Source organism: Malaclemys terrapin, chromosome 12 (assembly GCF_027887155.1).
Source record: "Malaclemys terrapin pileata isolate rMalTer1 chromosome 12, rMalTer1.hap1, whole genome shotgun sequence".
Taxonomy (NCBI): Eukaryota; Metazoa; Chordata; order Testudines; family Emydidae; genus Malaclemys; species Malaclemys terrapin.
The window spans coordinates 34,533,125-34,544,355 of record NC_071516.1 but is presented as its reverse complement, the minus strand read 5'-3'; the positions used below and the strand labels follow the sequence as shown (position 1 = coordinate 34,544,355).

Genomic DNA, 11,231 nt, shown 5'->3' with positions numbered 1-11,231 from the left:
GTGAGGGTGTAGTTCATTGGCCGAGCTGGGGCCACAGTTTGTGGACAGGAATAGTAGAAGTGATGTAAGTCAGGACTGAGGCATGTCACCAAAGCAGTGAAGGGAGCTAACACTGGGATTGTGGGATACCAGAGGGATTGTGTGTTAGGAATAATGGACTTCGGCTGAGATGTGTGTGGGGTAGCCCAGGGCTGGGATACCAGGGAGCTACAGACTGGGACTCGGTCAATGACAGAACTGTGCGTGTGTGAACCCAAAGATGGAACAGTGGAAGGGGCTGTGGGTTCGGAATGAGGGACACTGGCAGAGCTGAGGTGCATGGGTAGCACAGCAAAGCCTGTCACAACCCAGATATGTTGGCTGAGCTCCATCCCTGAGACCTAGAAATCTGAAATTGCCTCTTTCTCCCCACACCTGGGCTGTGCTGCCTTGGCTAACCAAGTGGGAATCAGATTTGTTTACATGCCAGTTTCATTGCAGCCATCCCTCCTCCCCTTGCATTCCCTCACTCTGTGGGGGTCTGATGGAATTTATGAAGGAAGGGATTGCTGTTCACAGGGGCTGGGAGTGAAGGGCTTGACCATTTCGCTTTAACCACTGGGGGCTACTTGCCATAGGAACAGACTCATCTGTCGGAGAAAAACTGAGTTCTCACTATTTTGTTAGGTACAGCAAGTCAGATGTTTATTAACTCTCACATGTGCAGAGGGAGAGAGCTAAACAGGTCTCTCCCTGGTAACTAATTACAGCAAGCATTTATACTTTTCATTACAAAAATAATGAGAGACAGCAGCATTTTTGTTTATACATAGGCCATCTTGATATCTCATTTCTTCAGTTGTTTTGACTCTTGCCAACATACAATTATTTTCTATACCTTATCTACCCAAGGTCTTCTACACTTTATCTATGCTGAGGTCATCATAACTTCTTACACAGCTCTTTCTCACCCGCCTCACACAATCTTCGCTTTTACAAATCTCGCGTTATCAGGGTTACAGTTAGCCTGACTCTTGCTAACAAATGTCATGCATTACAGTTCTCTTCTGTCAGTTCTTTTCTCTGCTTCCACACATCCCTTCTTTTGTCTAACTTCAATCAGTGCCTTTGACTTTCTCTTCTAATCAGCTCCAATGGGACTGTTGCTGCAACCTGCATTTACCAACAGTGTTTCCAGTCTAATGGCCCTCGACGGACCCATTAAAATAACAAGTAACTTTTTCTGCCACTGGCAGAACCTTCAGAGGTTTGTTAAATCTCCAGGCAGTGCCCAGGTCTCAGCTGGGTTTAACATTCCTGAGTGCTGATTAAGGCACGTGAAGTTTTAATGACCATTGTGTCCTCTTTTAAATCTCTCTAGAGTCACAGGTGCTGCATGGCTAACTGGAGGGATTTCTTTTTAATAGGAGTGTTGCTAACTGGGGTGGTTTTAACAAGCACATAATGAAGCAGGATTTTTTAAATTATTTTTTGAATTATTTTTATCTAAGCAAAGCATCAGTGAAATTAACATGTTCCAAGGGAAACTGATCTGTGTTCCTTCAAACTGGGGATCTGTCACAGCAAATCTGTGATTAGACCTATAGAATCAGCTGCATCCTTAAGGTCAAGCACCTTTCGCACCATGGACAGACCATTCATTGCCACTTCTCTCATCAGCCATCAGGGACCAAGATAGCACTTATTACAGTCTATCCCCTTGCCACTGCTGTCCTTAGCAGTGTTACAGTCACACTGCCAGCCTCTTGTCAGCTCCAATTCCCACCTGCTTTGCCTGTGAAATTAGCAGCACACAGCATGAGAAGGAATATTCCTTAGTTACCAAATACCAGGTTATATCTGTAAATTGAATTTAGTGCCTGTGACTGTGACATGTCCCCACTCAGCAGCCCCTGCCCACTGAAGTCCACTTCCACAGGGAAGGATCCTTTAGCGATAGATAGATAGATAGATAGATAGATAGATAGATAGATAGATAGATAGATAGATAGATAGAGTGTAAACACATTTAGTCAGGTGCAGCGAGAGATGATTAGACAGATGAACAGCTTGGAAGACAGATTCACAGAAGTGTAGACAGACAATGAACCTGACCAAGGGGTAGATACTTGGATGAACAAATAGCAGGAGGAGGAAAAAATGGACAGACATCTTGAAGGACAGACAGCAAGAAAGACAATTAGATGGATGGACAGATGATTATATAGATGGACAGTTGAATGGATGGATAGTTGAATAAAGAGATGATTAGGTAGATCAGTGGGGATACATGTGCATGCTCTCTGTCTTGTCCCCCACCCCACATAAGGCAGTGTGCTCCATAAGTGCCCCAAGGCACTCATTTCTATGGGTCAGAACCCAGAAGCTTGTTCACACTCCATGTCTATTGTCCCTTCATGTGGCTTCTGAACTTGCCAGGATGGAGGCCAATTGGTGTGGTACACATGTGGCTGATTGGCCAACTAAGGGCAGGGCTGAATGGGCAGGGCTGTGAAATTCAATTCTGGATTCTGAGACTCATCACTGAGTTTTTTGTCTCAGATCCTGAAGTCCAGGAAGCATCATTCAGGCCCGTTGCTGCTGTGGATTAGGCTGAGACCACCAAGTGATTCACAGAGCGGCCTGGACAGAGCTGCAAGAACGTGGCAATAAACAATTGCTGCCAGTGATGCAGATTCATAGATTCATAGATTCTAGGACTGGAAGGGACCTCGAGAGGTCATCAAGGGCAGTCCCCTGCCCTCATGGCAGGACCAAATACTGTCCAGACTATCCCTGATAGACATTTATCTAACCTACTCTTAAATATCTCCAGAGATGGAGCTCCACAACCTCCGTATGCAATTTATTCCAGTGTTTAACCACCCTGACAGTTAGGAACTTTTTCCTAATGTCCAACCTAGACCTCCCTTGCTGCAGTTTAAGCCCATTGCTTCTTGTTCTATCCTTAGAGGCTAAGGTGAACAAGTTTTCTCCCTCCTCCTTATGACACCCTTTTAGATACCTGAAAACTGCTATCATGTCCCCTCTCAGTCTTCTCTTTCCAAACTAAACAAACCCAATTCTTTCAGCCTTCCTTCATAGGTCATGTTCTCTAGACCTTTAATCATTCTTGTTGCTCTACTCTGGATCCTCTCCAATTTCTTCACATCTTTCTTGAAATGCGGTGCCCAGAACTGGACACAATACTCCAGTTGAGGCATAACCAGCGCAGAGTAGAGCTGAAGAATGACTTCTCGTGACTTGTTCACAACAAACCTATTAATACATCCCAGAATCATGTTTGATTTTTTTGCAACAGCATCACACTGTTGACTCATATTTAGCTTGTGGTCCACTATAACCCCTAGATCCCTTTCTGCCATACTCCTTCCTAGCCAGTCTCTTCCCATTCTGTATGTGTGAAACTGGTTGTTCCTTCCAAATTGGAGAACTTTGCATTTGTCTTTATTAAACTTCATCCTGTTTACCTCAGACCATTTCTCCAATTTGTCCAGATCATTTTGAATTATGACCCTATCTTCCAAAGCAGTTGCAATCCCTCCCAGTTTGATATCATCTGCAAACTTAATAAGCATACTTTCTATGCCAATATCTAAGTTGTTGATGAAGATATTGAATGGAGCCGGTCCCAAAACGGACCCCTGCGGAACTCCACTTGTTATACCTTTCCAGCAGGATTGGGAGCCATTAATAACTACTCTCTGAGTACGGTTATCCAGCCAGTTATGCACCCACCTTATAGTAGCCCCATCTAAGTTGTATTTGCCTAGTTTATTGATAAGAATATCATGCGAGACCATATCAAATGCCTTACTAAAGTCTAGGTATACCACATCCACCGCTTCTCCCTTATCCACAAGACTCGTTATCCTATCAAAGAAAGCTATCAGATTGGTTTGACATGATTTGTTCTTTACAAATCCATTCTGGCTATTCCCTATCACCTTACCACCTTTCAAGTGTTTGCAGATGATTTCCTTAATTACTTGCTCCATTACCTTCTCTGGCACAGAAGTTAAACTAACTCGTCTGTGGTTTCCTGGGTTGTTTTTATTTCCCTTTTTATAGATGGGCACTATATTTGTCCTTTTCCAGTCTTCTGGAATCTCTCCTGTCTCCCATGATTTTCCCCATGGATGTCTCAGTCAGGGGTGCATTTAGCATCAGTCAGTTGAAGGGGCTGCTCTGTGGAGAACCATTGTGCCTGGACATCAGTGGTACAGAGGAGCAATCGGGGAGACATTTGGAACATCAGGCTAGATCCTCACACTCGTTTTCACCACCTAACTCAGTTGTCCACAGTGGAGCTACTTTCACTTACACCAGCTGAGGGTCTGCCTTCAGCCATCTGTTACACAGAAAATTACAACTCACACAAATACTAACCAAGAATTCATTTCTCAACACACACACAGTATTACACAAGCAGGCAGAAGGACACACACAGAGATACACACGCAATGCAGAAATACACAAAGCATGCACACACAAGCATATTCCACATAAGGCGGTTCACACAATGGCCCCCCCACAAAATATGCATACACACACACACAGTAACACTATCAAATACAAAGGCCCTGCTATTTTTTTTTTACCAATTTTCACCCTAATTTTGGACCACTCAAGTATATGAAAAATACTGATTATGTTAAACCAGGGGTTCTCAAACCAGCTCCCGGCAGCAGCAGTTCTCAGGCTCTCAATCCCTACAGCTCTAGAGCCCCCAACTCTAAGGGTTCTGCTATCCGGCCTTTCCTCCGCAGCCAGTTCTCAGGCTGCTGAAGCTGCTCTCATGCAACTTGCAGATCCCCTCCTAACTCAGGATATTACCCCTCCTGTCCTGTGCTGGAGGGAGTATGGCTGTTGCACTGGGGGTTAACACAGTGCCTGGAACTGAGCCAGCAGGTTTGCTCCTGGTGGGATTTTCAAAGAAGTCTAATGGAGTTTGGCACTCAAATGCCATTGTACTTCAGTGGGAGTTGTGCACCTAACTCCCTTTGGCCTCCTTTTAAAATACCAGCCCGCATCTCTGTTTACTCCAGTACAGTCCCTGGGTGGTGTCATTTGACAGTGCAGGCTGGGATCTACAGAACCAGTACACAGGACCAGCTCTTGGCACCAGCAAAGCAAGCACGTGCTTGGGGTGGCACATTTTCAGGGGCGACATTCCGGTTGTCGGCCGGGCTGGGCTGTGTGTTGCGCAGCAGCAGGGCGGGCAGGGCCAGCAGGCCAGCCAGCAGCCAGAGCGCGGCAAGTGAGAGCAGCGTGGAGGCATATGGGCCAGGAGTGCAGGAGCGAGCACATGATGGCCTAGTAGCTCTCGAAGCTGAGGCAGCCCAGGCAGAAGGTGGAGGCGAACATGTTGAGGAGCACCAGGTAGCTGCTGAGCTTGCACAGTGCCGAGCCAAAGGGCCAGTGGAAGCACAGCACCGTGTAGGCGGCCCACAGCGGCAGGGTCACTATGAAGGCCAGGTCGGCCAGCGCGAGGTTGCCAATGTAGATGTCGGCGGAGCGGCACTTGGCCCACAGACCCCGCCACACGGTGAAGATCACCAGCCCATTGCCCGACAGCCCCAGCATGAAGACAAGCATGTAGAGCATGGGCAGCAGCGAGAAGGACATCTCCCAGTCCGCCGGCCACTCGCACTGCGCAACCGGCCTGCTCTCATTTACCTCCCCATAGTAATAGTAGGGCTCACCCCACAGCGGGTCCACAGCCACATCCTTCATGGCCCCGCACTGCACCCCGCCGCCCGCCACCTATAAAGGGGGCTCCCGCCACTGCCCCCCACCCCCTGCAGCACACCCAGAGACCCATCCCCGGCTGTCGCTCTGCCAGCCCAGCCCGCTGGGGGCCGGACTGTCCTGGGCCAGGGTCCTGCCCTCTGCCCCAGGCACACCCGATCCAGAATCCCAGCCCCTGACCAAGGCATATCACTTCTCCAACCCCTTCCAGAGTACCCCCACCCCCTGCCTCCCAGCACAGAGCGAAGCTTGAAGAGAGACAGAAAGGGAACAAGGGGGGACTCCTGTTTGCTTGGGTTGGGGGGCGAGTGGAATCGCTCCAGACCCCACACCAAGGGAGCCATGGGCCAGTGGCAGAGGAAGAGAGAGAGAGAGCCCCATTCAGTGCCGATGGAACTGCACACCCCAGCAATAACAGCGCACATCCACAGACACACACAGCAGCAACAGCAGGCACATACAAACTGCAGCAAGAACAGTACAAACACACACACACGCACACACACAAACACACACACAGAATGTGCACACACACTAAAACCAGTGCACATACCCACACCAACAATAATAGCATGCTGTGCTCATACACACACACACAGCCACAGGAGTCACACACACACACTGTCCTTTAGACTGACTCTCTCTCTCTCACACACACACACACACACACACATTCTGCCACGGGGAGGTCTTACATACACAACCTTGGGAAATCGCACACATACACACAACACAAATGCTCATAACACACCCACACACACCACATACCCTCATATTCCCCCCCTACGTACCCATACACAGCACATACCCTGATATCCCTGCGGAACTGTTAACTAAGGTTTGTAATCTGTCCTTTAAATCAGCTTCTGTACCCAATGACTGGAAGTTAGCTAATGTAATGCCAATATTTAAAAAGGGCTCTAGAGGTGATCCCGGCAATTACAGACCGGTAAGTCTAACATCTGTACCGGGCAAATTAGTCAAAACAATAGTTAAGAATAAAATTGTCCGACACATAGAAAAACATAAACTGTTGAGCAATAGTCAACATGCTTTCTGTAAAGGGAAATCATGTCTTACTAATCTATTAGAATTCTTTGAAGGGGTCAACAAACATGTGGACAAGGGGGATCCAGTGGACATAGTGTACTTAGATTTCCAGAAAGCCTTTGACAAGGTCCCTCACCAAAGGCTCTTACGTAAATTAAGCTGCCATGGGATAAAAGGGAAGGTCCTTTCATGGATTGAGAACTGGTTAAAAGACAGGGAATAAAGGGTAGGAATTAATGGTAAATTCTCAGAATGGAGAGGGGTAACTAGTGGTGTTCCCCAAGGGTCAGTCCTCGGACTGATCCTATTCAACTTATTCATAAATGATCTGGAGAAAGGGGTAAACAGTGAGGTGGCAAAGTTTGCAGATGATACTAAACTGCTAAAGATAGTTAAGTCCAAAGCAGACTGTGAAGAACTTCAAAAAGATCTCACAAAACTAAGTGATTGGGCAACAAAATGGCAAATGAAATTTAATGTGGATAAATGTAAAGTAATGCACATTGGAAAAAATAACCCCAACTATACATACAATATGATGGGGGCTAATTTAGCTACATCAAGTCAGGAAAAAGATCTTGGAGTCATCGTGGATAGTTCTCTGAAAATGTCCACGCAGTGTGCAGAGGCGGTCAAAAAAGCAAACAGGATGTTAGGAATCATTAAAAAGGGGATAGAGAATAAGACTGAGAATATATTATTGCCCTTATATAAATCGATGGTACACCCTCATCTCGAATACTGCGTACAGATGTGGTCTCCTCATCTCAAAAAAGATATACTGGCACCAGAAAAGGTTCAGAAAAGGGCAACTAAAATGATTAAGGGTTTGGAACGGGTCCCATATGAGGAGAGATTAAAGAGGCTAGGACTCTTCAGCTTGGAAAAGAGGAGACTAAGGGGGAATATGATAGAGGTATATAAAATCATGAGTGATGTGGAGAAAGTGGATAAGGAAAAGTTATTTACTTATTCCCATAATACAAGAACTAGGGGTCATCAAATGAAATTAATAGGCAGCAGGTTTAAAACAAATAAAAGGAAGTTCTTCTTCACGCAGCGCACAGTCAACTTGTGGAACTCCTTACCTGAGGAGGTTGTGAAGGCTAGGACTATAACAGAGTTTAAAAGAGAACTGGATAAATTCATGGTGGTTAAGTCCATTAATGGCTATTAGCCAGGACGGGTAAGGATTGTTGTCCCTATCCTCTGTCTGTCAGAGGGTGGAGATGGATGGCAGGAGAGAGATCACTTGATCATTGCCTGTTAGGTTCACTCCCTCTGGGGCACCTGGCATTGGCCACTGTCGGTAAACAGGATATTGGGCTAGATGGACCTTTGGTCTGACCCGGTACGGCCTTTCTTATCTTCTTATGTTCTTAATATAACACACAGATCATAACACACACATTCATCTCCCAACACAACCAAACAAATCCACCCTTCACAGCACACCCACTCATTCCTTCACACACATTTATGAGCAACTGGGCACACTAGAAGACACTAACATTTTTCATTACAGTTGAACCCAAATTGTTTGTAATTGTGATTTTGTTAAAATAAAATGAGTACACTAGTAGGAAATTGTTTTATTTCACTAACTACAAATTCTCTGTTTTCATTTTTTTTTTAATTTTAAACAGTCCAAAAACAAAACAAAACAAAAAAAAATTGAAAAGTGCAAACAAGTGTAAAAGCCAAAAAGGAGGGAAATGGGGGGCAGCCAAAACTGTTTTTGCTTGGGGCGGCAAAAAAACCTAGAGCCGGCCCTGCCAGTACAGGTGCCTTAGAATCGCCAGACTGGACCAGACCATTGTCCATCAATTCCGGTATCCTGTCTCTGACAGCAGGCAGTCCCAGATGTTCATCCTCAATGAGTCTTATTTCTGTTAATTACACTCAAGTCTTGTCTATTCCCTACTGGGTGAAATTCACCCTCATCCAGTGGGCCCGCCCAAGGCCTATGCATTACTGCACTACCACATAGGACCTGTTTAGAGGTTTTGTGGGATATAGATGTTCAGTTCCCAGTAATAGGAAATGGGTGCCCTGAATCTCTCAGGTGACTTCAAAATCCCACCTGTCCAAATTAACTGTCTTTTCATGCTCTTCTCCCATAAATTCATAGATTCCAAGGCCAGAAGGGCCCGTCCAGTCTGAACTCCTCAATAAAAGAGGCCTGAGAAATGCCCCAAAATAATTCCTAAAGCAGAACTTTTAGAAACAAAAAAAAATCTACTCTTGATTTAAAAACTGTCAGTGATGGAGAATCCGCTACAATCCTGAATAGGTTGTTCCGATAGTTCACTAATGTCTTGAATGCATTCAGATACTGTGGCGAGTTTTCCACTTAAGCTGAAATTCACCCCTGTGAAGAGGGGCAGCACAAAATGTATACACCAATCAAAAGGGTATGGTTGAGATTAAAGGAATTAGTCACTGAGCTGCCATCGAATCCCTTGGGATGTGGAGTGTTTAGCTACAAGAATCAGCATTAATAAGTCATCAGAGGTATAGCTACAGAGTGACTACTTACATTGAACGCTCTGGAGCAGGGACCTTCTCTCTGTTCTGCATTTGTACAGTGCCTATTAGAACAGGGTCTTGGTCTATGACTGGTGCTCCTGGGCTATGTTTACACAGGCTATGGCAGCAAGACTCAGAGCCCAGGTCGACAGACTGAGGCTCACAGGGCTCATGCTACCATGTTAAAATAACAGTGCACATGTTCCACCTAGGGCTGGAGCTCTGAAGCCCACCCCCTTTCTGTACACTTCAGAGCCCAAACTCCAGTTCAGGCCGCAACATCTATTTTTAGTGCAGTAGCGCAAGACCAAGACTGTCGACCTGAGCTTGGAGGCTCACTTCCACGGGTTGTGTAGAGATACCTCTAGGGGACATAGCAAGACAAATAATTATTGCAACTGTAAGTGCAACCCCCTTTACGATTTTCTGCCCATCCAGATGTTGTGCTGTGGCAGGAATTGTGGGCTTCTGACTAGAGCACAAGGCCAGGACTCAGGACACCTAGATCCTGTTCCCAATGCCGCCACTGACCTGCAGTGTGGACCTTGGGCAAGTCACTTGCCCTTTCCCTTCATCTCTGTTTCCCCTCCCACCCCTTCTCGGTCTTAATTTAAGTCAATATGTCAATTTTAAAAAATCAAACCCTTATTTAAAAATGAAATATTTTGCTTCAATTTGACCTTTGGAAATATTTTTAATCTCCAACTTAATTAAATATATACTTTTAATTTTCCAACAGAAAATTGAGATATTTTGTCATAATTGACATTTTCCGGTGGAAAACTTTGATTTTAACTAAGCCACATTTTCTGATATTACAATGTTTTGTGTGGGAAAAAAGTAGTTACCTCTTCACAGCTACTCTATCAGTCTTCTGCTAGGTCCCCATGGAAGGACTGGACTCAGGGTCTTTCCTTCTATAGTCTCCAGGGTGATAGTCACATGATCCTTTGTCAGCTAACCCAAATTACATCATGTGCCCTGTCCGGAGCCTGCAACTCCCCGCAATCTCTGGTCTTAAAGGGCTACATCCCTGTAGCATAATTCTGGCTGAACTTGCAACACAAGATTCTCTGTTTCATCCTGGTAAGCCTTGCGGTTAAAATATTCAAAAGCAACAAAGGTGATTCAGCATTTGAAAATGCAGCTAGATGTCTTGATTTACAGGAACACCTAGGCAGATTATTCACCTAATTCCTATGGATTTCAGTGGGGTGCCAAGCTACCTTTAAACATCTGGCTTTCAGACACTTGTGAACATTTTCCCCAGTTTCTCAGACGTCTCTGCAAGGCACACTTTCTCCCTCATATGCTTGACATGGCACAACTTGCTTCTCCCTGTTACAGGAGTGTTCTGTAATGTTATACACTAGCCAGACCCTTCACTGGTTTACATCATGATAGCTCTCCTGAATGGCACCAGATGGGCCTCTGGTTCCACCAGTTCTGTTTTCACTTATATCAATTAGAAGATAGAGCCATCAATGGCTATTAGCCAAGATGGTCAAGGACACATCCCCATGCTCTGGATGTCCCTAAGTCTCTGACTGCCAGAAGCTGGGATTTGACTATGGCAGATGGATCACTCAATAATCGCCCTGTTCTTTTCACTCCTTCAGAAGAATCTGGCATTGGTCACTGTCAGAAGACCGGATGCTGGGCTAGAGGGACCATTGGTCTAACCCAGTATGGCCATTCTTATGGTCTTAGTGTAAAACAAGAGTTATTCCTTGAAGTTCAATCTATTAGTTTACCAAAGAGGTGGCTTGAACATGGTTTATAACGGTCAGCTCTGTAAAGGATTTAGGTGCCTAAAGATCATAGAATCATAGAATATCAGGGTTGGAAGGGACCTCAGGAGGTCATCTAGTCCAACCCCCTGCTCAAAGCAGGACCAATTC

At 45.5% G+C, this 11,231-nt stretch overlaps 1 pseudogene; it reads right to left on the bottom strand.

The window, feature by feature from the left end:
* Positions 1 to 4,291: 4,291 nt before the first annotated feature.
* LOC128846752 (apelin receptor A-like) lies at positions 4,292 to 5,736 on the bottom strand (annotated as a pseudogene).
* Positions 5,737 to 11,231: the final 5,495 nt, after the last annotated feature.